The 24684-nt window shown below is 38.6% G+C and overlaps 1 long non-coding RNA gene across 1 annotated transcript in view; it reads right to left on the reverse strand.

Annotated features, from left to right (window-relative positions):
* The window catches only part of LOC111818316, a 137312-nt gene that overhangs the window by 81219 nt on the left and 31409 nt on the right, over positions 1-24684 (reverse strand). The gene's annotated exons all lie outside the window — the stretch shown is intronic.

Below are 24684 nucleotides of genomic sequence, written 5' to 3' on the forward strand. Positions count from 1 at the left end.
CAGAGTGGAGGAGGCTGAGACAGGAGGATCACTACGAGTTTGAGCTGCATAGAGAGACTCTGTACCAAATAAATAAATTTGAAAGAAATAAAATACATAGGTTAAAATCTATCAAAACTTGTCTATTTTATAGTTAAAGAAATATGCAAAATCTTGAAAAGATAAATCAAGAAAACATTGAATAACAGGAACGCAGTCCATATTTGTCAACAGTATAACTCAGTATTATAACTGTCTCAATTCTTCCAAAATTTGTCTATGTATTCAACATGATCTCAATGAAAAAACTATAGAATTATTTTGTACATATAAATGAACTGACTGTGAAGTTTGTATTTTCAAGTTTACATTCAAAATACCAAGAATAGCCAATACAATATTAAGACAGAAGAAGAAAGTTGAAAGGCTGAAATTATTAATTAGAACACATACTATAAAGCTATGGTAGTCAAGAAAATGTAGTACAGGTGAAAGTACAGAAATATAGATCAATGGAACAGAATAAGAATTCAGAAATGGACCCACATATATGTAGACAACTGATCTTTGACAAAGAAGCAAAAGCATTACAAGAGAGAAAAGAGTTGTTTACAACAAAGGGCACTTAAACAATGGTGAATCCACATGCAAAAATAAATAATGAATCTAGACACAAGCTTTACTCCCTCCATAAAAATGGACTCCAGGGGATCACAAAATTAAATATAAAAATTCAATGCTTTAAAATTGGAAGATAGGAAAAATTCTAAGTGATCCTATGTTTAGGCATAACTTTTTAGATATAGCACTCATGTATTAAAATTAATAAACATGATTTCATTAAGATTAATACATCTCTATAGGAGACACTGTCAAAGGAATGAAATGACAAGCCACAGGCTGCAATACCTGCAAAAGACATGTGTGATAAAAAGCTATTATTTAAAATATACAATGAACTCTTATGACCATTAAACTTGATTATATCAATTTGATTGGTTAATATCCAGGGGATTTGTAAGACATATTTATACATAATACAAATCAATATTATGACATATTAGTGCTCCCAACTGAGTATGGAGGTAGATCAGAAAGGTTTGACTTTGGTATTGTGTATGGGCCTTAGCCCCCTTTTCTGTGGCACTGCTGTACTGCTCTGCTTTCCAGACACCATACAGAGAGCAATTTCACTTCATAATACGCTTTTACTATGATGTTTGACTTCAGAGCCAGATTACCATGGAATTAACCCCCTGAAAGTCTAAGTCAAATTAATATTCTCCTATTTGGAGATTGGTGTTGGGCATCATATCTGCTGACAGGAAAACTGTATGATTCGGAAAATTGGTTCCAGGAAGTTTGAGTTGTTGCTGTGATGGTACCTGGTCATGTGGTTTAACAAGTTTTTGAAATTTGTTTGTGGGAGATGTTTGGGAAGGTTTGGCAATGTGGAATAGAGAAGCCCTAAAGGGCTATAATTACATAGGTGATTCTGGTTGGAATCAGAAGACCAGGATGCTGATATGGGTGCAGACAGTTAAGGTCAGGCTCAGGAGGTTCCAGTTGGGAACAACGTCTCTATTGGCAAATGAATTAGAGGCTGTGATGTGTTACACTCTGACAGAAAATTTATCAACCTTTTACCATGTTTGAGATTTAGTGGAGACCAACATTAAGGTGGTGAACTGGTTGATCGTGTGGAAGAAATTTCAAGGCAGCCCACAGTTGAAGTTGTAGTGGAAGTACTAATAGCTGTGCCAGACAAATTTATAATGAGCATGGGGCCCACAAATAGGGCAAAAAAATGAAAATCTTAAATTTGGACCCAGTAGGAAGCAAGTATAAATTTGGAACCATAAGAGGTGTGGCTGCTAAGAAACTAGTGTCATTAAAAGGAAACCAAGTACTCTGTACAGGGAAAGATGTCTTGAAGGCACATCTGAAGTCAGCAAAACCCTGCCCCTCACAGGCTCCTGGGTATAAAAGTGTAACTCTTTCATTTGAGAAGAGAATCCATGAGACCCCTGATGAAGAAGGACCTCTTAGAAAATGGTTGCCTAGTATTTATCTCACTCTGATCAGCAATATAGGCCCTGAGGGTCTAGCTACTGCCCACATTGTTGGGAGACCCTCATATCATCCATATGATTCTGGTTTTATTATCATATAGAATGTAAGAATTGTGTAGTCAGAGAGACTTTCATGCAAATTTCAAAGAAAGATCCATGAGTCCAGGCAAAGATTCCCTGATAGGACAACACGTGATGCTGTGGGAATAAGGCTAAAGTTCTAGTGGCGAACTCTGGAAGTCAGAGATACCAGGAATATGAAAATGTGCTGGTTTGAAACTGTCTCATTGTTATTTGTTCTCAATAAAATTATGAAAAAAATAATAAAAAGATGAGTGGCTTCCAAGGTTAGGGGAAAATAAAGGATGAATAACTAAAGCATAGAGAATTTTAAAGGTAATGAAATTGCTATGCAGGACATTATAATGATACAGATACAAGTCATTATACATTTGCCCAAACCCACAGAATGTACAGCAAGAATGAACAATAAGTTAAATTACAGATAATGAGTGACAATTACATTTCAAGGTAAGTCTATTAGTGGCAGTAAAGTTATGAGCCTAGTGGAAATGTTGACAAAGAAGAAGGCTGTAAATGTGTAAGGATAATATTTTGTAGAAAATTCCAGTACCATCCACTCAATTTTCTGTGGATGTAAACCTTCTCCCCAAAATATTTATTTTTAAAAGCTACTGGATAAGGGGGCTGGAGAGATGGCTCAGTAGAAAAAGTGCTTCACTGGTAAGTACAAGGGCCTGAGTTCAATCCCTGGTTCCACAAAAAAAAATTATACAGTGAGAATTTTGGTACGCTGAGAAAAGAGATTGAAAAAGATGAGAAAATATATATTCCTTGCTCCTGGATAGGAAGAACCAATATTGTGAAAATGGCCATACTCCCAAAACTGTTATATAGATTCAATGCAATCCCAAAGAAAATATCATTAATATACCTCACAGAGCTAGAGAAAACTTTCCTCAAATTCATTTGGAACCAAAAGAGACACAGAATGTCAAAAGCAATCCTAGGAATCAAAGGAAAGGTAGGATGTGTCACAATCCCTAACCTGAAATTATACTCTTAAAGCTAACGTGATAAAATCAGCCATTTTAGTACTAACATACTAGTGTCTTTATGGTACTAACATAAAGACAAACCTCAGTATCAATAAAACAAAATTGCAGACACAACCACAAACATGTTGAGCCACCTTATCTTTGATAAAGAGGCCAAATATGTTCACTGTTAAAAATATATCCTCTTTAAAAAATGGTGCTGGAAAAACTGGTTTTCCACATGTCAAAAGTTAAAATAAGACCAATGTCTATCATCATGCACTAAACTATAGTTAAAATGGATCAAAGATTTAAACATTAAAACAGAAACACTAAATCTTCTGGAGGAAAATGTAGGTAAATATCTTAAAGACATAAAGGTCTGTAGAGAGTTCATGAACAAAAATCAAACTGTATGGGAAATACTTCAAAGAATCAACAACTGTGATCTCATCTTTTTGAAAAGTTTCTGAACTTCAAAGCAAATCTCTAACAAAGTAAAAAGAAAACTCACAAACTGGGAAAAATATAGCCAACTGTCCCTCCAGCAAAAGCCTGCTATCTAGAACATATAAAGAATTTTAAAAAATCAGGCCCCCCATATTCAAATACCCAATCCAAAAGAGGGCATCTGAGATGAATACATATTTTTCAGATAAAGAAATACAAATGGCAAGAAAATATATGAAAAAAATGTTCAACATCTTTGGTCGTTCAAGAATTGCAAATTAAAACAACACTGAGATTCCATCTCACCCCAGAAAGAATGTCTAACATCAAGAAGTAAGCCAATAACAAATGTTGGAGGAGCTGTGGGGATAAAGGAACCCTTCTCCACTGTTGGTGGGAGTGCAGACTGTACAACCACTATGGAAATCAGTATGGAGATTCCTTAAAAGGAGAGAATTAAACTGACAATACAAGGAACTTGATCCATGACTTGGTTTCTTTGAGTTCATGAACCCAATAGCTGTCTATCATCCAAGGTAAGATCAGGTAGGCTATGAACAGAACTAGATATATGACAACACTGATGACTTTTGTTTTTGGAAAATCTAGAGGATATTTATTTGTAAATTCCAAATGAATTACAAAGCTCAGTAAATATATTGTTGCAAAATAAATGTAGTATGTTATCAGAGTTTAACCAGGATTTACTCTACATTTTTCTAAAATGGCTTAGTGCCAACCAATGTTTGCCAGTGCTTGAGAACTCCCATTGAGCACGGCCATATATAAATAGAATTTCTCCAAATTTTTAGAAGGATACTCAGAAAAGAGCCTCACCACTGTTAATTTGTGTTTTCAGGATTTTAATTATCATCAACTTTCCTTTATTTTTGTTTAGTTTAGCATCTTCATTATGAATTTAATTGTCTAGGTACCAACAGGAAGTTTCATTTGAGAGGTTATCTAGTACGGGTCCTATGCTGAACTATTTACCTATTTCTCTGTTGCTCTTACCACTTCTTGAAGACAGATATTATATTTGGTTTCTAGATGAGGAGACTAAAGCAAGGAGAAACTATATAATTTGCTAAAGATTGTATACCTGGATCCTACCAAGGCTGGATTTCAACTTCCAGCCTTTGTTTTATTTTGTTTGCTAATGAGACAGGGCCTTGCTAAGTTCCCAGGTTGGGACATGACCAGTCCTCCTGCCTCAAGCTCCTGTGTGCTGGAATTATGAGCGTATGCCCCATGCCCAGCTCTCTAACTCTCAGATCTTTTCTGTAGGTTGGGAGCCAATAGGCCTTTTCATAAAGGGTCAAATACTTGGGAGCTTCATAGACAAAATGTTCTCTATTTAATTCTGCAGTTGCAGCCTCAAGGGAGCCATAGACACTACATAAACAAATGCCTGGCCTGTGTTTCTATATATCTTCATCAACAAAACAGAGAGTAAGCAGGATTAGCATGTGGGCCGCTGCTGGCCAAGAAGAGCTCCTCCCTCTTCAGCACTATGCCATTAACATTTTCCTTCTTTAAGTGAAATACACATGCAGATTAAAAGACTAAAATGCCCTACGAGCTATACTGAGACAAAACCATTTTAATTAAAAATTAATCAACTATACCCTTAGTGGTAAAGGTGATATAAAATATATGCGTGCATTGTAGTACACTCATTGACGATGTGAGGAAATTTTGCTTGCAAGCTGAATATGATATGATCATTTGATTATTTAAATTTATATTATAATGTTCTAAGAAGTAAAGGCTTTATATTGTTTATTACTTTATGTGACTATGTACTTTTTTATCTCAGTGCTTTATTTAATGTAGTTGGAACACATGAGGTTGGAAGACCAAGGGATCTTTAAAGCCATGAAGATGGCAACAAGCCACACACAGCAGAGGCCAGCTACAGAAGCCCCCAGCAGTCTATCATTTCTCGGAGGAGATCTCAAATGGTAGCAGCAATAGGCTAACACAATGGTTCCTGATAAGAACTGAACGGTATCCACCCAAATCCATAAATTGAAATCCCAACCACCATGCAACCTTATCCAGAGATAAGTTCTTTAAACAGATAACTAAGGAGAAGATAAATGTCTGTGATCGAAGCTCCCCAGACAATGGTAGTAGGACAGCCCTTACTGACCACTGGATCCCCCTCCTTGTTGCTGAAGATCAAACACAGGGGTATTTTACTACTGAACTATACCCCGAATCCCTTAAAAATTGTATTTAAGCCAGGATTTTCCTAAACTAGTCAGCTAACCTTGAAATCATGATTTATCTGCCTCAGCCTCCTAAGTAGCTAGGATCACAGGCATGCTACATGACACATGACAAACTTTTGAATATAAACTGAAAAATTTCAAGATAAAATATTAATAGAAACTTCAACAAGGTATTTTTATATATTAACTTCCAATTGACAGACAGTATATAAGGATTCATACCTGAGGGCCATCCTGATAGCTCAGTGGACTAAAGCACCTGCTTAGGCAGAGCGCAGTGGCTGGAGTTGGTTCCCTGGCATGCTTTGCTGGCCCTGCCAGTGGGGTGCGCTGAGACAGCGACTGAGACTGGCTAGGTGGCACACGACTCTAAACCAGTGCTTGGGAGGCTGAAAACAGAATCACTACAAGTCCGATCTATGTAGTGAGACCATGTAAACCCTGTAGACCCTGTCCTAAATATAGAAAACAAAAACAAACAAACAAAAAACAACATACATACCTGAATACAGAGATCCCTCACTTAGCTCACAGCTTATGTTCCAGATGCCTCCGTGATAAGTGAAAATCAGCGAAGTAGCGATGCTATATTTTAGTATTTATATACATTTTAAGGCTTTAGAAACCCTTCTCACACTCTTATAAACTTTTCCCACACTTTTAAAAACACTTCTACAAATAGCTCAGCAGATTAAAGCACTTGGAAACAGGCTCAGGGCCCGGAAGTTCGATCCCCGGGCCTGCAGTACTGGCCCCGCCCCCGAGGCGCGCTGAGACAGCAAATGAGACTGGGCGTGGTGGCCGGCGCCTGTAACCCCAGCTCTTGGGAGGCTGTAAACAGGCGGATCACTATGAGTCCGATCTAGTAGTGACACCCTGAACACTCTGTAGACCCTTCCCTAAAAAAGAAAAAAAAAAAAAAAATTAAAAAAAAAGTGAGAAAGAAATAAAAATAAAAACTCTTCTAATGCTATTAACTATTTTCTAAACTCATAAACACATGTAATTTTAACAACATACATATACTATATGGTACTGTAAAATCTTGTGATATAGCAAAAAAGCAGTGACACATAATTTGGATTAATATTTTTTGATAACCCATGAACCTGTGAGTCCATAAAAGTCGAACTGCGAAATAACGAGTGACTGCTGTAATACTTCTATTCATAAAGACATAATTAGATACGGAGAATTCAATAATTTTTGAATGACACTAACAACAATACAATATTGGGGGATATATATATATATATATATATATATATATATATGGAATATTGTTTTATATGCTGCAGATATCGCTAACCTGTTTTCACATTAGCCCTCCCACACAGGGCTTTGTAATTGCAACAACCCCCTAGAGTCCTCAGTTTAGGGGACAAGAATAATCTATTCTAACCCCATCAAGTCTGGTAAAGTCTGTACTACTCCAACTTAATCCTTCTTCCACAGTATCCCCCTTGACTGTAAGCATGGTACCTGTGGGATGGACTGTGTCAGTCACAGTTTGAAAACATACCTAATTGCAAGCATCTAATAACACAGATATTAGGCTAGAGAAGACTCATAACCATAATGGTATTACAAGCTAAGCTAGTCCCATCTAATTTATCACATAGCAGTTTTATTTGCTTGAAAAAGAAATGTCAGAAGAAGAGCCAATAGCTTCATCTTAGATCTCCTTCTACATTTTGTTGCATTTATGATTGTAAAACCTTAATTGTCTAATGCAAGAGGGTTCCAAACTAGAGGCTTCCCAGCCTAGCTCGTTGTCAATATCACCTAAGGAATTTTTAATAACTCCTGCCCTGAGCTTCTCCAGGAGGTGGGGATCTGAAGACATGTATTTTTACTACAACCCACTAATGTGACAACCATGTCAGGCCTCAATTAATAGCAACCTCAAGTCCCCTCTCTTTGCCCTGTTAACTTTGTAGTTGGCCAGCAGATTTATGGCAACATTGATAAAAGCGGGAAACGTGGGACAATGTTTACCTGCATGATTCTATTTGCCTTCTCCAACACCTGCCACTGTAGTGTGACGACCAGAGACAGCCTGCTGGAAGGATGTAACGGAAACACGGAATACAGCTGAGTCATGATGGCTAAGATCAGGCTAGACCAGGCTAGACCAGGCAGCCCAGCCTACTCACCAGCGGACTGCAGAAGCATGAGGAAGGCCAGTTAAGGACAAGCAAGATCAGCATGGGGCAGCAGAACCACCCAAGACTGTAGGCTTGGGAAAAATCATAAATTGCTTTTATTTTAAAAATATAAAATATTTTTGAAGAGCTAGGCTAGATTGTTTGATATCAATTGCAGCTGATAGAGCAACTCTGCTGAAAGAGACCCAAGGGACAGAGCATGTAAACTAAAGGCCAGTTATTGATGGTGTCAAAGTCTTGTTAAGAAAGCCTTTCTTGTATTCTGTAGCATCATATTGAAAAGAAAAAATGGGAGATTGTGAAGTGCAAAATTAAATTCAGCAATTTCTTTACTTCAGGATTTCAAAACCTTTCATGTAGATCATGATAAATCTTCCAGCAGAAGTAAATTAAGCAATGTTTCCCAAATTTATTTGACCTCAGAACTTTCCTTATTTTCTGTCCAATACTAACCATTGCACAAAATTAATATTTTACAGAACACTTTAGGAGATTAAGAAGTTATCTTTGTATTGTTCCAGTGAGAAGGACTGTACTTGAAGCATAAAAGCTGTAAGAAGAAGGACTGGGATTAAATAAAGGATTTAAGCAAGGATTTATAAACTATAAAATTTACCCAGAAATGGACTTGCCAGCCTTGTGAAGCATTGACTGCAACCTAAGACTTAAAACATGCAAAGGGAGATGAACGGCAAATTTAGAGGACTTTTATGGTACCTAGTGACCTCTGTAGAGATTCTTTCTCCTCAATGACATGGTAAAGAATTGATTACTCTTTTTAGTCATGAATTATGTGTTAGCTATATGTTCACTTGACTAGGCTATCATACCCCCATGCTTAACCAAACACTGGAATATTTTCTATGAAGGTCGATGTGGTTGACCTTCATAATCAGTAGATTTTAAGTAAATCAGGCTACTGTCTGTATGCAGATAAGTCTTACATAATCCACTGAGGGTCATGTCAGCAAAGACTGATTACCTCCTCAGAAGGAGGAATTCTGCTTCAGTACTCTAACAAACAAACACTGCCTGGATTTCCAACTGGTGGTCTATCCTGTGGACTTGGGGTTTGCCAAGCCCCATCATCATGTGGGAAAATTCCTTAAAATAACCCTCAAATATAGATAGTACACACACATACACACTTTTCTACTCCCATTGATTTTGTTTATCTGAGAATCCTGACTAATACAGGTAAATATCAAACATCATTTATCTGTTATCACAATCCTAAATTTAAAAAATATCTAGAAGTTCTACTCTGGCTCTTCCTAATCCTGGTCTTGGGTAAAGTGAAGTAATAAGTTTCTTATATTTCTTGTTTGATTTCTCTGAAAGCTCTTCTAGGTAATCACCTGAGAAGAAGAGTTTACAACTGCATTATACTGAAAGCCAAGAGGTGCTATTGCTAGAGCAGGACAGATGTCATAAGTCACCTTGAGTGGCATCATAGCTGTGTAATATTTGTAAGGAACTCATAGTCCCTTATGAGCCACAGTGACCCAACTTGGCAGGGCCCCAGCATCTATTTATGGCCTGAAATACAGGGGAAAAGGTCACAGGAGGTGGTGCTCTTTTCTGGAATTGAGTCAGAGAAATGATAACACTGCAGGTCAGAGGTATCACAAAGTCTAATTTACTGAAACATGTTCTCTGAATGACTTCCTGGGAGCCAACACGAACTACTACAAATGCTGCGTGGCTATCCATGATCTAGTCATTAAGAAAGAGAAAGAAGAATGGGGAAACACCAGTAAACAAGATAACTTTACAGGAAATCATCTGGGAAAATACCAACTGTAGTCCAGTAACTGTAGTAACAAGAATAGAGGAACTATGTTCCAGTCACTCACGTGTTCCCTGTACCTAGTTTAATAGTTGGTAGATAGTAGCAGTTAAAATATTCCATGGGTAAATGAACTGGTGGAAACATAAAAGTATTTCACATATGTGTACCTAGAGTAACCAGCCAAGTGTTTGTTTTTTTTTTTATCTTGCCATTATGCTGAGTAAGCCCAGCATAATCCAGCACCTGACAATATTTCTTCCTAAATTAGCCCTGATACACAAGGGCAGTTGGAGATCTTACGTGTCCTCCTATGTGTGTACATGCTTGGATAAGTTTTGCTATGGCTACTGCAACAAAAGACTGCTGACTATATCCTACAGCTTACACAACAGACATTTGTTTGCTTACACCTCTGCAAGCCAGAAGACTGAGCTCAATGTGGCGGCAAGGCTGATTTCGTCTGAAGTCTCCCTTCAGCTTCACATGGATTTCTCTCTGTACCTCTCAGCATCCTGAGTTCCTCTTCCTAGGGGATACCAGCCAATCGGATTAGGGACTACTCGACCTCATGTAATTTTTTTTTTAAATTTTTATTTATTTATTTATTATTTTTTGTAGGTTATATTGCATTTAATTCTTTTTTTTGACATCAGTTATTTTAAAGAAAAAAAATAAAAAAAAATGGTACAAAATCTCAAAACAAGATTTTAGGAGAGTAACAATGGTTAGTACATTGTGTATTGTTACTGCCAAAGTAGTTTCTCATAATACAAGATATAGGCAAGAAATAATAAATAAACAACATAGGTACAAAGCTCTGGGTTTTTAAAGTCAACAGAAAAACTTTTTAAAGTTTCTAATACTAGGAGAAGATATCATACAATGTCTTTTAAATAAATTGTAAGTCAAAGATACAGTATAAATCTTAGAACAAAAATTAAGATTAAGCAATATTCAGAAAATTAAATGTTTCAAAACAATTGAACTAAGAAAAAGTTTTCATGATGACAAAGAAGTACTAAGAGTAAAACATAAGGTAAATACTGGAATGGCAAGTAAATGACCAGCACTTCTAATGACCTCATGTAATTTAATTACCTCATTAAAGGTTCCATCTCCCAAACAGTCATATTCTAAGGTACCAGGACTTGAGACTTCAATATAACCCCCTCCTGGTACTGGAACCAAGCTCATAACATCACAGTTGCCAGGCAGGCAATGTGTTGCTGAGCTAAAACCTGGGCCCTAATGTAAAAAACTGGGGGGATGCCCACATGTATAAGATACGCCAAGATATTCTCAAGGTCAGAGAGAGAAAGCTCCCTATCACTGAGCTAGGTCATAGCCCCCACACTTATTCTATCTCAGTATCCTCTCTGGTTGTACACTCAGACCCCTTCTTCAGGTCTGAAGGTGGATGAACTCTAAGACGTGTTCCTGAATATCTGTCCTCTACTGAATTTAATTAAATGACTTCCAAACTAATAAGTAATCTCACTTTCATTTCTCTCAATATTCTATTTCCTTTTTTAGAATAGTTGAAAGAAACAAGAACACATGAAGCTGAAAGAAAAGTTACTTGACCCTGAGCTCCTTGATAATGGGCCAAGTGTGCTGTCTACATACTGCCAGCAAACACCACCTGCCCCGGCATTTAATGGGTGTTTTTAGAAAGAGGTATGATTAAAATGACCTTGGCAGGAAAAAGTCCAACATTCTAGGTTCATGTTTTCATGTTTCAGAATGATTTTTGACTGCCAAACAATATTAGCACATGCTACTGTTAGGTCCACTTGTACTCTTTCTATTTAAAAACATACATATGTACAAATACTTGTTTTCTGATTTTTCAGTAGACTTGAGTTTGGAAGTATTCAAATTCACACAGTAGATAGAAAACTGAAGAATGTTGTCTACACAGGAAAAAAAAAAATACTACACTAAGCTGCAAGACAAGTGACGCGAATTCAGAGATGAACTCCAGAGCACAGGGATGTGGCTCAGTGGCAGAGCACTTGCCTGGCATGTATGAGACCACGGATTCACCTCCAGCTCTAAAATAATAAAAAATGAAAAATATTTGGAATGCAGGCCAGCATCCACTCCAGGCTGTCTTGATTCTCCTCTGTCAGGACAGAACCCTGAAGAGCGATGCGCCTGTCACTGTCAACCTGGCCTCTAAACTTGCCTTTGACCTGGACAAAGAAGCAGCAATAACAGAAGATTATGAGCATGTGGTTAGTTTCCAAAGCTATTTTTTGTCTCACACCAGCTAAATATTTGTAAGCTGGAATATCCATTTCTAGGGAGACACTTGCTAAAACCTTGGAGAAGTAACATCTAAAATTCTGTACTTGACTTATGGCATGCTATTTGACTCTGATATCTAAATGACTAATTTTTTAACTAGTTGATATCTTGTCTTCTGGCTTGGGATTCAGACTATATAAACAGTCAATCCTTAGTATTCATGGATTCCACATTTGTGAATTTAACCAACCATGGACCAAAGATATTTGGGGAAAATACTTCATCTGTACTAAACACAAAGATTTGGGCTGGAGAGATAGCTCGGTGGTCTAAGCACCTGCCTGGCAAGCATTAGAACCCTGGTTCAATCCTTGGTATGTACTGTGCCAGTCCTGGAACCTTGGGTACACTTGGCTGGCCACCAAAACTGAGCATGGTGACACATGCCTGTAATCCCAGCACTGGGGAGGCCCACACAGGAGGATCGCTTCAAGTGTGAGCTACATAGTGAAACCCTGTACCAATACATAAAAAAATAAATACATAAATCACAAAGACTTTTTTCTTATTATTCCCTAAACACTTTAGATAGCATTCACATTGTATCACATGTAAATTAAAATATATGGGAGAACTTGTGTAGGTTATCTTCATATAATACAATATTTACTTTAAGGGACTTGAACATCCACAGGTTTTAGTGCCCACAGGAGATCCTGGAATTAATCTCCTGAAGATAAAGAGAGATGAATGACTGTCTTACAGTTTCTATACTGATCTGTTTATCTGGTAGAAGATGGGAAATAAGTAGGAACTATGATAATATAGTTACTAATCAGCAAGTTTCTATCTGTTCATTCAAAACAGAATATTTTTAAAAAACTAAGTTTCATGTCCTCATATTGGACAGAGTTTTGGTTGGTAGCTATGTAGACAAATTAGAACTTACCTCTGGAAATTTTATTGTTAGCTGTAAAATCAACTATAATCCAGTGATCCTGTCCTGGCATGGAACATCAATGACCAAGTTACTGAATACCAACTACCACTGGTCACTAACATTGCCACACAGGTCCATATCACTAACGGGGTTAAAAGTGTGATGGATACTAACCTCAAGCACATAAGGATCAAAACGTAGCTCCCTAATAACTATCTTTAAGCAAGTTTCTGAGCCTGCTTTTTCAGTTTATTGAATCAGCACCGACTAGCAGCACCTAATCTCTAAACAAAATGCTATAAAAATTAAATAATCTAATGAATCAATGTGGTAATTGATCAGCATAGTTTTACTAAAGGGACGTAAAGTACCAGGCACTGCTCTGGGATCTCGAACATCCCTGTGGCTTATATACAAGTTGTTGTTTTAATTACTTTTCTGTTACTGCTGGGACAAAACACCTAACACCGAAGTTATAGGAGGCAAAGTCTATTTATCTCAGTGTGTAGAGGTTTCAGTCGGCTATCAGCTGGCACTAAGGCAGGTTGGCATGGCGAAGGCAACAGTTTATGGCTGCAGAAGACAACACAAACAACAAGGGTGAAAAGGGAAGAGTACAGGGGATGGCTCTCTCTGGCCCTTACACTGTACGCAGGCTGTCCACCCTGGGGTTCGTGGAGTACTCACCTGTAATCCCAGCACTGGACCATGAACTAATCACCAACTCCCAGCCACCTCCAAAAGGCACCTCCCCATGGCTGCATGAGACTTTTGGGGGACATCCAGATACACACCATCACAGTGGTAGAAGGAGGAGGACAGGACAGTGAATTAGCAAGTACATAACTGTGCAGGGATAGAGAGACGATGAACCACACAGCACAGAGATAGGAGCCTATTTAAATTGTTGTAGGTATTCAGGCTTTATTCTTTCACAGGAAGCAGTTGGATGATTTGAGCAGAGGAGTGATATAAAAATACATAGATTTTAAGGGATCATTATACTTTCTGTGTTAAAAAAAAAAAAGCCAACAGACAATATTGCAGGTAGGGAGACTGCTTATGAGGATAGTGTTGAAGAGAAGGTGATTGGAGGCTTGAGCTAGAGAGACAGGCCAGAGAGGGGGATGGAATTGGGACAGATTTTAGGTAAAGTTCATAAGACTTGTTAATGAATTAGATGCAGATCTGAGATGAAACACAGGACACAGTGTTACTCAGCATGAAACACACTGAGGGCACTTGAAACAGGCACCTCCCCCTTTAGAACACAGATCTCTAGGCATTAGATTACACCCAAGCATCAACTCTAAAATCAGGACATAATGGCTCATAACCAAGATTTGCAGGGTCACCTTAACAAGACAGTCCGGTACCACTGCCAGCATGAGGCCAGCAGTTTGCTCAATGGTTTTAATATAACTAAAGATGGGATGTGTCAGATAAATGGGGGTTTCCCAGATGTGAAAACATATACAAAAGGGAATTACAGAAGCAGAGCCTGGCTGTTCCTTTCTAAACGCCAATGGGAATGCAGGGAATCTCTGCCAAATGATTGCAGTTATTATGGTCCCATTGGTAGGGTCATCTCTCTTGTAGGGACTGACTCAGGGAATCGTAGCCAGCTGACGCTGAGCACCTTGAATCCCTGGCAAGATCTCCTTGTGGATGGAGATGGATAGTGTCTGCTTGGCATGTACAGCAGGTTGCAGTAAGGAGAAAGGCAGCTATTGCAATCACAAGGAAACGCTGTTAGCAGGAGAGCAGACATTGAGAAGAAAAGGGCAGACAAATTGGGAAATACTGGTCCTTGGCCCAGGTGAGGGAATTTTGGTCAAGCATAATTCTTTCTTCTGTGGGAGCCTAATTTATACATCACTTTTAAATTAAAGGCCAATAATTTTTATCACGCTTGGAAACATTTGGATAAAAAAATAATATTTTGTTGGGCTAGAGAGATAGCTTGGCAGTCTAAGCACCTGCCTGGCAAGTGCAAGGACCCGGATTCAATCCCCAGTACTACATGCCCTGCTAGCCCTGGAACCCCAGGCACACCCTACTGGTCGCTGAAACCAGGCATAGTGGCAAATGCCTGTAATCCCAGAGCTGAGGATCACTAGGAGGCTGAACTGTGTGGCGAGACCTTGTATCAAATAAATAAACTTAAAATAAATAAACAAGAAAATAATATGTTTTTAAAATCTTGTTGCTAAGTAGCAAAGAATCTAATTAGATGTATTCAACAACTAAAATAGCAACATTGTGTTTTGTTAGAATTTGGGATAATTTAGTCAAAAAGAAAATTCTTTTTTGAAAATTGTACCCTATTGCCTGACCCTAGAAAATACTTAACAAATATCTGTTCATACAAGAGATTTATCACGTTTCAGAAAATGAGCCATTGCACATAAACAGATTTTTCACATGATTGATTGTAACCTGCAGACATACCAATACTTAATTTATTACAATGACAAAATAATTCAAAATTAGATTACACTCTTTCTTGTCCTCAAGTGACAGCAAATGTACTCCTTAACAACTTAGGTTCATGACTGTAAACATTCATAATCTTGATTCTGTCAGGAACCACTGACCTCCATAGAGGGCCATGCCCCTCCACTACATGCGATCTCTTGAAGAAAACAGCTACAATTTTTTGTTTGTTTGTTCATTCATATCAAACACCTATTTCTCTTGTAGTCGCTACTAACGTATTTGACTACAACTTCTCAGCAAATGGTATTTGGAGATAAGTCCATTAGGAAGTAATGAGGGCTTGATGAGGACATGAGGGTGGGTTCCTTAGACACGATTAGTACACCTATAAGAAAAGACATACAAGGGCAGGGGAGATAGCTCAGTGGAATAAGCACATACTTGGCAAGCGCAAGGTCCTGAGTTCAATCACTAGTATGAGAGAGAGAGAGTCAGACAGAGACAGAGAGATAGAGACAGACAGGACTCAGCTTGCTCTTGTTTGCTGATCACATGTAAACACAGAAGAAAGGCTACTCAAGAAGTCTGCTGTCTACAAGTCAGGAGAGAACTTCAGCAAGACCCTGAATCAGTCAGCAGCTCGGTCTTGGGCTCCCAGCCTCTAGAACTCTGAGAAACATGCATCTGTTACCTAAGCTACCTGGTTCATGGTTTTTATAAGGCAGCCTAAGTTAACTAGAAAACCACTTCTCCATTTCTGATTTACTGCTTCTAGTCTGTGTATCACTTGAATAAATGTTGCTTAAAGTGTGATGTCTAGGGTTAGACTCTATTTCACTTATTTTGTCAGCTGTAAAGTCTTCGCTACTACATCCAAACTTCAATGTAAATTTGGCCTTTGGAAGTTCAGGATTTGCATCTGTTTTCTAGGCTGCTAATTACTGTATTTTTTTTGTTTTGAAGAAAACTAATAATACTGACCATAATTGTTGCTGCGTTTGAACTTAAAGAAAAAGAGCAGTTTTCCATTGTCATTTACATTTGAGTTAAGAGAGAAATCTTAAAGCCCTCTTAAATTCAAAGATGCCAGCAGTCCCTTCAAGAAATGATGATGATGTGTTGTGAATGGTTGAAAGAATGGGGGAGGGTTGGGCCTATGACAGCATCTACTTTGTCTTCAAGGATACAGTTAAGATGGTATTTTTAGATTCTAGGCCTTCCTCAGAGTATACTAATATTTAGGAGCAAGGGAGCACTATTGCTAAGAAAATCTCTGAAACAATAAAAGTAATTAGCATGCAGCACACATCAAAATGTTATTACTGTGCTTGGGTGACAAGATAAACATAAACTGCAAAAGACTGTTGGATTCAGAGTAAATAATGTGACTTCTGACCAGTTTTAGCAATTTGCTCTAGGAAGGGAAAGCAAAAGCTTGCAAGAAGCCCCACGAGCATTTCTTAAAAATGTTCTTACCAGGTGGTGTAACAGGGATGCTTAATAGAATGCAGTCAAGGAATATCTGATGAGGGCTCTAATTAGGAGCTGAAATGTTAAGATTATCAGTTGCTAATAAGGCCCTGAGGAGGGAAAAAAATAGACTTTTCAAGTAATGCCTTGTTAAATCATGTATACTTTCTGCCACATATATATGATTCCAGGATGTAAGAGAGGAAAGGAAATGAAACTTAGTTATAAAGCCAATAAAGGAACCATTTACTGATGTCAGCTTCCACCTCGGAGCAGAGCCAAGTGCGTCATGTGGGTAATATGTATAATGAATACAAATATTCTATGGGCCAGGAGCCAGGACTTTAGGAGCAGCAACTGAAGAAAAGGAAAACTAAAAAAAGCAAGAAAGAAAATACTGCGACTCTCTTGCTAGTGCCCATGCCTAGCGAGGCATCTACCTACAGTCTTCTTCCTTGTTGAAGTACACAGCTGAAGCACAATAGGGTAGCCAGCAAACATTCATGGGAGAAATAGCCTCCGTTGTAAGGCAGCTTGCTGAACACATTCACCAAAAATTATACCTGCAACCTTTTGAGAGAGGTCGCATTATTCTTCCTCCGTTGTAAATAAGGAACGAAAAACTCAAGTTCTTTACCCAATATCAAACAACTAAAAAGAATCAAACAAGTGTCTTTATCTCAGATATCTCTGAATTCAATGCCCTTTCCACCAACTATGTCAATAAATTACACACCAAAAGTAGAGGCATATGGATTCTATGGCACTGGGTTTGAGCACAGCCTGACAATATAATAAAAATTAGCTCCAGAATAGAAATCTATATGCACATAATTGACATCACATTATATCTTCCATTTCCTAACCTTTTCATAGATTCCAGTTGACCCAATAAGCATTAACAATAACATCCTAGCTTAGAAAGAACATCTCTCTGTACACCCTACTGGACATATTCACTGGAAATATGTTTTGCTGACAAACTTTTACTACCATTCATTACACACCTTTCAGGTAGCTGTCTGTGGGCAGCACTTGAAAAGACAGTTTTTCTAATTTCTAGAGATGTTCAAACTTGTGAACCAGCATGACAAAACATGGCAAGTGGCAATGGGAATGCCACCACATCAAATACTTTTCAAGGGCTTTTAAAGATGTTCCAAGACCTGCATAAAAATCAGCAAGTTATACAAACATGCCCTGAGTCTGAACTGGAGATAATTTCACAGGCTATTTTAACATAGTCTGAACAAAGATTTTGTTTCCCAAAAATGTCTTACTTCCCCTCTTTAATACCAGCTCCCACCTGGATTCTTTTCTATTTTATCCTACTACACCTCCTGTATAGCCTGACTTAACATAATTCTACCTAAAGGTCATGAGGATGCAAGGGGTCTCCCAGATTATTGAATTATTCTGACCTTCTTGTTTAAATCATTAAGCTTGACACTTAACATGTGTCATCTGTCATTTCTTTATACAAAGACATCTTTTATTCTGTCAAGAAAGGCATAATGTATTGCATACTTCATACTATAGCAAAATTCTACAGATGGAAAAGTAACTCCATGAGGTTTTTAAAGATGATTGCGATTAAGCCAGTTGTAGTGACATAAATTTTAATCCTTGTTCCATGGGAGACTGAGCAAGGCAGATGATGAGTTTAAGGCTAGCTTGGGCCATTCAGCAAGTCATTATCTCTAAAAAAAAAAAAGGAGGAGAAATTAAGAGGAAGATGATCAAACAATAATGGATGAGTCAAGAAGTGAAACGGAGCAACAAAACCCAAAAGCTAGTAGAAGCAAGAACCATCTTCCAAGCCTAGGAATCAGGGTAATGGAAGAACTGGTGTTACCATGATCCAGAAGGCTGGGTTTCTAATAAGGAGACCAAATCACGCAGGGTTACAGCTGCTTTCAGACACCATGGCAAGCAGAGGAGAGGCGAGGATGCCCTGATGTCCCTACCAACTTCCCAGCAGAGCCTCCTTTTGGTCAGATGCACTTGGAAACCAAACAGTACAGGAACCTACCTGTGCGATCCACCCCAGGGGAGAAAGAGAGTGAGGGACACATTTACATGTAAACAAGCAGTTTACAGAAATGGCGATCAATAAATCCTCCCTGGTAGATCAGTAAGTAGAAGCACTATCTACTTCACAAGGCTAATGGAGAATTGAATGGAATATTCCTTATGTTTAAAGATTCTATAAAAATCTTTCTATTATTGTCCTCAGAAGTATTAATGGATAAGTTAAGAATGGGAGGCCGTGCACTACACCAATACATGCACGCTGATTTTATAGCAGCACAATTTAGAATAGCTAAATCCTAGAAGCAGCCTGTATACCCTTCAACAAATGATTAGATAAAGAAGATGTGGGATCCATATACATCCATACGTAGCTGAATAGTACTGAGCCATAAAGAAGGGTGCATTTGAGACCTCATAGAAAAAATGGCTGCACCTAGAAAATGTAATCCTGAGTGAAATAAACCAAACACACATTTAAATGCCACATGGTAACTCTCACTTGAGTGAGGTGAAGTACAAACAGAAACAATAAAGGAGAGATAGAAAGGGACAATAGGACAGAACTCTTGCTATAGGAAAATGGTCCAAGGGAGCAAGGAAGATAGGGGAATGAAAGGAATAATGATCTGCCATTTCAGGAGCCTAATAATCCCAATTAATGTAAATGCCGTATGCCATAACATGAGCTAAGACATTCATGTGTATGTACTATCAACAAGTATGAAAAAGGGGATGGGGAACCACAGAAGGAGGAGAGAAGGAGAAGGGATTAAAGAAAAAGAAACAAGCTGTAATACATGCATGTAATCACATATACATAGATGACTGTGAATTGCATAAATTACAAACGTATACTAATAAAAATGTTTTTAAAAGAATAGGATGTCAGCCAGATAGCTGCCTAGGAGTGCCTAGAGCACTTCCCTTCACAAAAAGCAAAACCAAAGGAACCAATGAGACAATGGCTGCTGTTTCACTGGTGTCTGATGCCATGCACTGGAGTAGGGTGAGAATGTGGCAGAGAGACACCACAGGTTACAGAGATACGCAGTAGCCTAGTGAGGAGAGGAGCCCAAATCACCCACAACCCCATCTCCCGGCACCGAGGTGCACTCCATTCAGCATGGGCAGGGTAAACAGGAGGCCCCCAGAGCCCCACCACCACTCTGGAGACACCCAAAGCATCTGCTCCTGGAGGTGCCTAAGCCAGTCTGGGGAGCAGCTGAGCTACTACAGCCCTGCCTGTGCCAGCCACACTGCGCCGCTCCTCACCAGGGTAAAGGCACATTGCTCAGGCTTTCCTCTGGACGCTTTTTACCAATTCCGGAAGAGAGTGAAAAGCAGAGGTGTGGCTCTCTTGAAGTCTCCAGGGATAAAATAGAGTGGCTACCCATGGGCTTAGTAAGAGAGGGTGGGTCTCCCTGGCAGGTGTGAAGCAGACAGACTGGATTTTGCAGGAATTTCAGCTCAGTCTTGGATCATCTTCATCCCTGAAATTGGATTATGGTGATTCTCGATGCAAGAGTTGGCAGACAGGAAAAAACAAAAATCTTCCCTGATGGAAGAAATTATCCGAGGCATAGAGTATTTCTACGAATGATTACTTCAATATAGCTTCTGAAACACACACAAAGAAAATGGCAAGAAGACCAGAGTAAGAGATAGCAGAACCAACAGATAATAAAAGTGGACATACAATGGATCCAGTTATTGGACTTATCAGGCATGAACATTAAAATAATATCATTGCTGACTGTTGATAATCGTTTAAACTGGTTTTGAGTCTTGTAGGTTCATATATTTGGCTCTTATTATGGTCTAGATCAGAATTCATAAAAGAGCATCTGTGAACCAATACAGAGAGAATCTGAGATGGTTCTTTTGTGTTTCTCTGACATTCATGTGTATGGCATGAATAGCAATGAAACACAAGCAACACAGAAGCAGAACTTGTTTGCTCTTTTAAGAAATGAAATGACGAGATTGCAAATTTGGAACAAAACAGAAATTATTTTAAGGAACATATAAGATTGGAAAAGAACTAACTATATATTCTATAATTGAAAATATACTAACCACCCTTAAGACTTAAATGGATTAATTTAGGATAATTTATACAGAGATGAAGAGAAACTAAGTGAACTAGAACTAGTGGACCAAGTCAGGAAAAAAAAAAAAAAATGACTCAGATTGAAGCATAAAGGGAAGGACAAAGTGGAAAATATTGATTGAAAGGGGACTGAGACAGGGTCTTGCTATGTAGTCCAGGCTGGCCTTGAGCTAACTATGGAGCACATGCTGACTTCAAATGCACAACAATATTCTTGTCTAAGCCTCCCAACTGACAGGATTATACTCATGAACGACCATGCTGGGTTGAAATATTTTTAAAAGAGAGTAAGAGGATGGAGAAAATAGAAGCCAGGTCTAAAATATTTCTGAAATCCTAGAGGCAAAGGTGAGAAACAATGAGACCAAGGCAATGTTTGAAGTAACAATAGCTGAGATTTCCAAAATAATTTTTTAAAAATTATAGGTACATGACACCCTATAAAATTCAAGCGAGATAAAGAAATTCTCATCATAGCAAAACTTTCAAATCTAGATACAAAAAGAGAAAAAAATTAATCTTAGCTAAAGTAACAAGAAGATTGCTGTCTCAGTAGTGTTGGAACAGACATCTTCTCAAGACCTAAAAGTGAAAGACAAATGTTAATTGAATTTCACCAGAGCAGTTGCCTTTCGAAGACAGAAAGTGACTGAGAAGATGCAAAAGGACAACTTCCAGGCCAGAGTCAGCGTTTACTTCTTGACCTCATGAAAACCCATGAAGTTAGATATTCATATGTTTTATATGCTTTCCTATGTTTTTTAATAATTCACATAAGCTTAAAGAATATGGGGCTGGGGAGATAGCTCAGTTGAATAAGTGCTTGCCTGGCAAGCTCAAGGTCCTGAGTTCGATCCTTGGTACCACCAAAGGGGGGCAGAAATAGATCACAGTAGAAATAATTCTGTCTTATTTTTCTATAATCTGACCTCCCTTTGTTTGCAAGCAAACTTTTAGGCTATAGAAAGAAAATGACTAAATACTTCAAAAAGGTTTTATGAGTCCCAGGATTATACCTAGAGCTAGACTAACCTCTTTTTTGTTGTGATCCTACAAAGGCCTAGCTGAAATGAAGCAATAAATATTCTAATCACAAATATTGGTAATATCACATGTTAAAGATGCTTCCAAAGTGCTTCACAGAGGTGTTCAAAAGCCATTTTCCCGTTAGCCATCATCTACTGCTCTGTGTATTGTCAAAATGTAATCAATAATAAAGGGGAAATACTAGGTCTTTTAAAATTATCCCAAATGCAAAGTACTTCTGCTCTTACATCATTTATTTTTGTCTTTAATGGAATTTGTACATCATCAACATTACAGAAATGAACACAGCACGGCACCATTCATTGCAGTGGTGCAGGGACCTCACCACACCACCTGCCAACTCCCTAGGCTGCCATGAAATCATAAAGAGAAGCTAATTGCACATAGTAAGAGGGTTGGTTTTTTTTTTTTTTTTGAGTAAGAGTTTTAATTGATGAGTACTTGACCATTACAGCAGTTTCCACTTCCAGAAGCATCCCAGCTGACAGAGTTACAGAGTGGCATAACTGCAAGGAGTGGGACTAATTGGAGCAATTAGTTAAAAGCACACAATTAGGTACTCTAGAGGGGTTTTCCCCCTTCTTCTCCTGTTGCTTGAGGTCTGCAAGGGCTTGCTGCATCCTACTACATTCAGGGCTGTGTGTGCTGTCAATCAAGTAGGAGAGACTGACAAAAAAGGGTGCTGGGTTCACAGCCCTGCCAGGTAGGTGGCTTGGCCACTGTCCTCCTTGCCAGGTCAAGAAAAGAAGAAAACCTAGGGCCTGAATGGGAATGCAGGCTGGGGCTCTAGATTAGCCCTGCTGAAACTCAGAACTGAATTTGCTTGCCAGTCTTTACACCTGTGAAGAATTAACATCTCTATTACTTGTCTACTTCTCAATAATACAAAGAAAACTCATCAAGAATGATGGCATTGAGGGCTGAACAGATAGCTCAGAGGACTAAAGTGCCTGCTGAGGCAGAGTGCAGTGGCTGGGGTTCGATTCATGGCGTACCCGGCTGGTCCTACCCATGGGGCTTGCTAAAACGGCGATTGAGACTAGGCATGGTGCTGTGTACCTGTAATCCCAGCTCTTGGGAGGCTGAACACAGGAGAATCACTACAAGTCTGATCTACATAGTGAGACCCTGTACTAAATACGTTTTTCAAAAAAGGAATGATGGCATTGGTGGGACAGGATACTGCCCTTTGTAGCCAAGGATTGCTACTGTAGGGCCCAGAGTTGGCTGCTGGTGTCCACAATGCAGCCTGATGTGGGGGGACCACCGCCTTTACATGATACAAAAGAATCCAAACAATCTCCAGAAAAATCAGAAGTCAAGGAAGGTACATATTCTCCTCCACTTGCATCCTGAGCCCAGTTCTCACATAGAACTTAACTCACCAATAAAAACACTTCTGCCTTTAGAATCCAGCCATCAGGCTGAAGTTCACACACAGTTTTCTGCCACAGAAGCTGGAAGTGATGTGAAAGCAAAGATCCTTAAGTCAAAGAACTTCTTTTTTTTTTTTTCCTGAGAAAAAGTCACTATTTAATCTCATGTGTCAGTCCACAAATACCTACCCAGGTTTTCTTTCACAACTTTTTCTAGACCTTCTGCTAGGAAATACCACTCTACTCAGTTCCTTTCTCTCTGTGATCAGCGCCTCTTCCAGGCAGGTGGAGCTAGAATTGTGGTGAAAAGACCATGCAAAGAAAATGCTCCACAAATACGAAATATGAGCTGGGTTCCAAGAAAGCTCTTCTACATAGCCACTTTCATGGTACAACGCATGTCCCATCTGCAAGAGAAAATGAACCTGGTGATTCTTGGTTACAAATAAACCAAGTCTGTGTTTCAGCATTTCAATTTAAGTCCAGAACTATAATTACATATTTTTTCATTTCATTTCCATACTCAAGATGACAGAGACAATAATGAGAAACACTAACCAGGTCTATAAATCCCTACATCTTCTAAGAGACATTGTGGGCATGTAAAAATATCACAAATCCCATCCAAAAATCTCTAGGTAAATTTGAAATAAAGCTTGTGATGATTCTACACAGGTAAGAAGTTAAATTCGCCTTTCTTTCTGACTTGACTCAACACTCAACCCACTGTGGCAATGACTGAACATTTGATATATTTCTCCTTAACGTCAAAGAATCTGCATTCTCTTGGCCTCCAGTGAAATGCGTATCAATCATGGCCACTTGTGCTCAGTAAGTATGTACCTCACATAGCCAATCAAAACTTTATGGTGCTTTGTGACTGATGCAAAATGACAAAAGGATTTAATTGCTTCCTATACCCAAGGATTATGCTCACTCTAACAGAACCAATTAAGGTGCTGGCATAAAATTTGACAGCCCAGAATAAATATATGTAAATTCAAATTACATTCATTACAAAAGTCAATTCAGTCATTATGACTGAGAGCCAGGCTTGGAGGCACATGTCTGTGATCCCAGCACTCAGGAGGCTGAGGCAGGAGGATTTTTGTAAGTTCAAGACAAGCTGGGCTGCAAAGTGAGCTCAAGGCCAGCCTGAACTGCACAGATAGACTGTATTTCAAAAATACAAAAAAAAAAAAAAAAAAAAAAAAAAAAAATAAAAAAAAACATAGTATGAGTTGGTGTGCCCTTCCAATACT

The sequence above is a fragment of the Octodon degus genome, unplaced genomic scaffold, assembly GCF_000260255.1.
Source record: "Octodon degus isolate 3935 unplaced genomic scaffold, OctDeg1.0 scaffold00087, whole genome shotgun sequence".
NCBI classification, from domain to species: Eukaryota; Metazoa; Chordata; class Mammalia; order Rodentia; family Octodontidae; genus Octodon; species Octodon degus.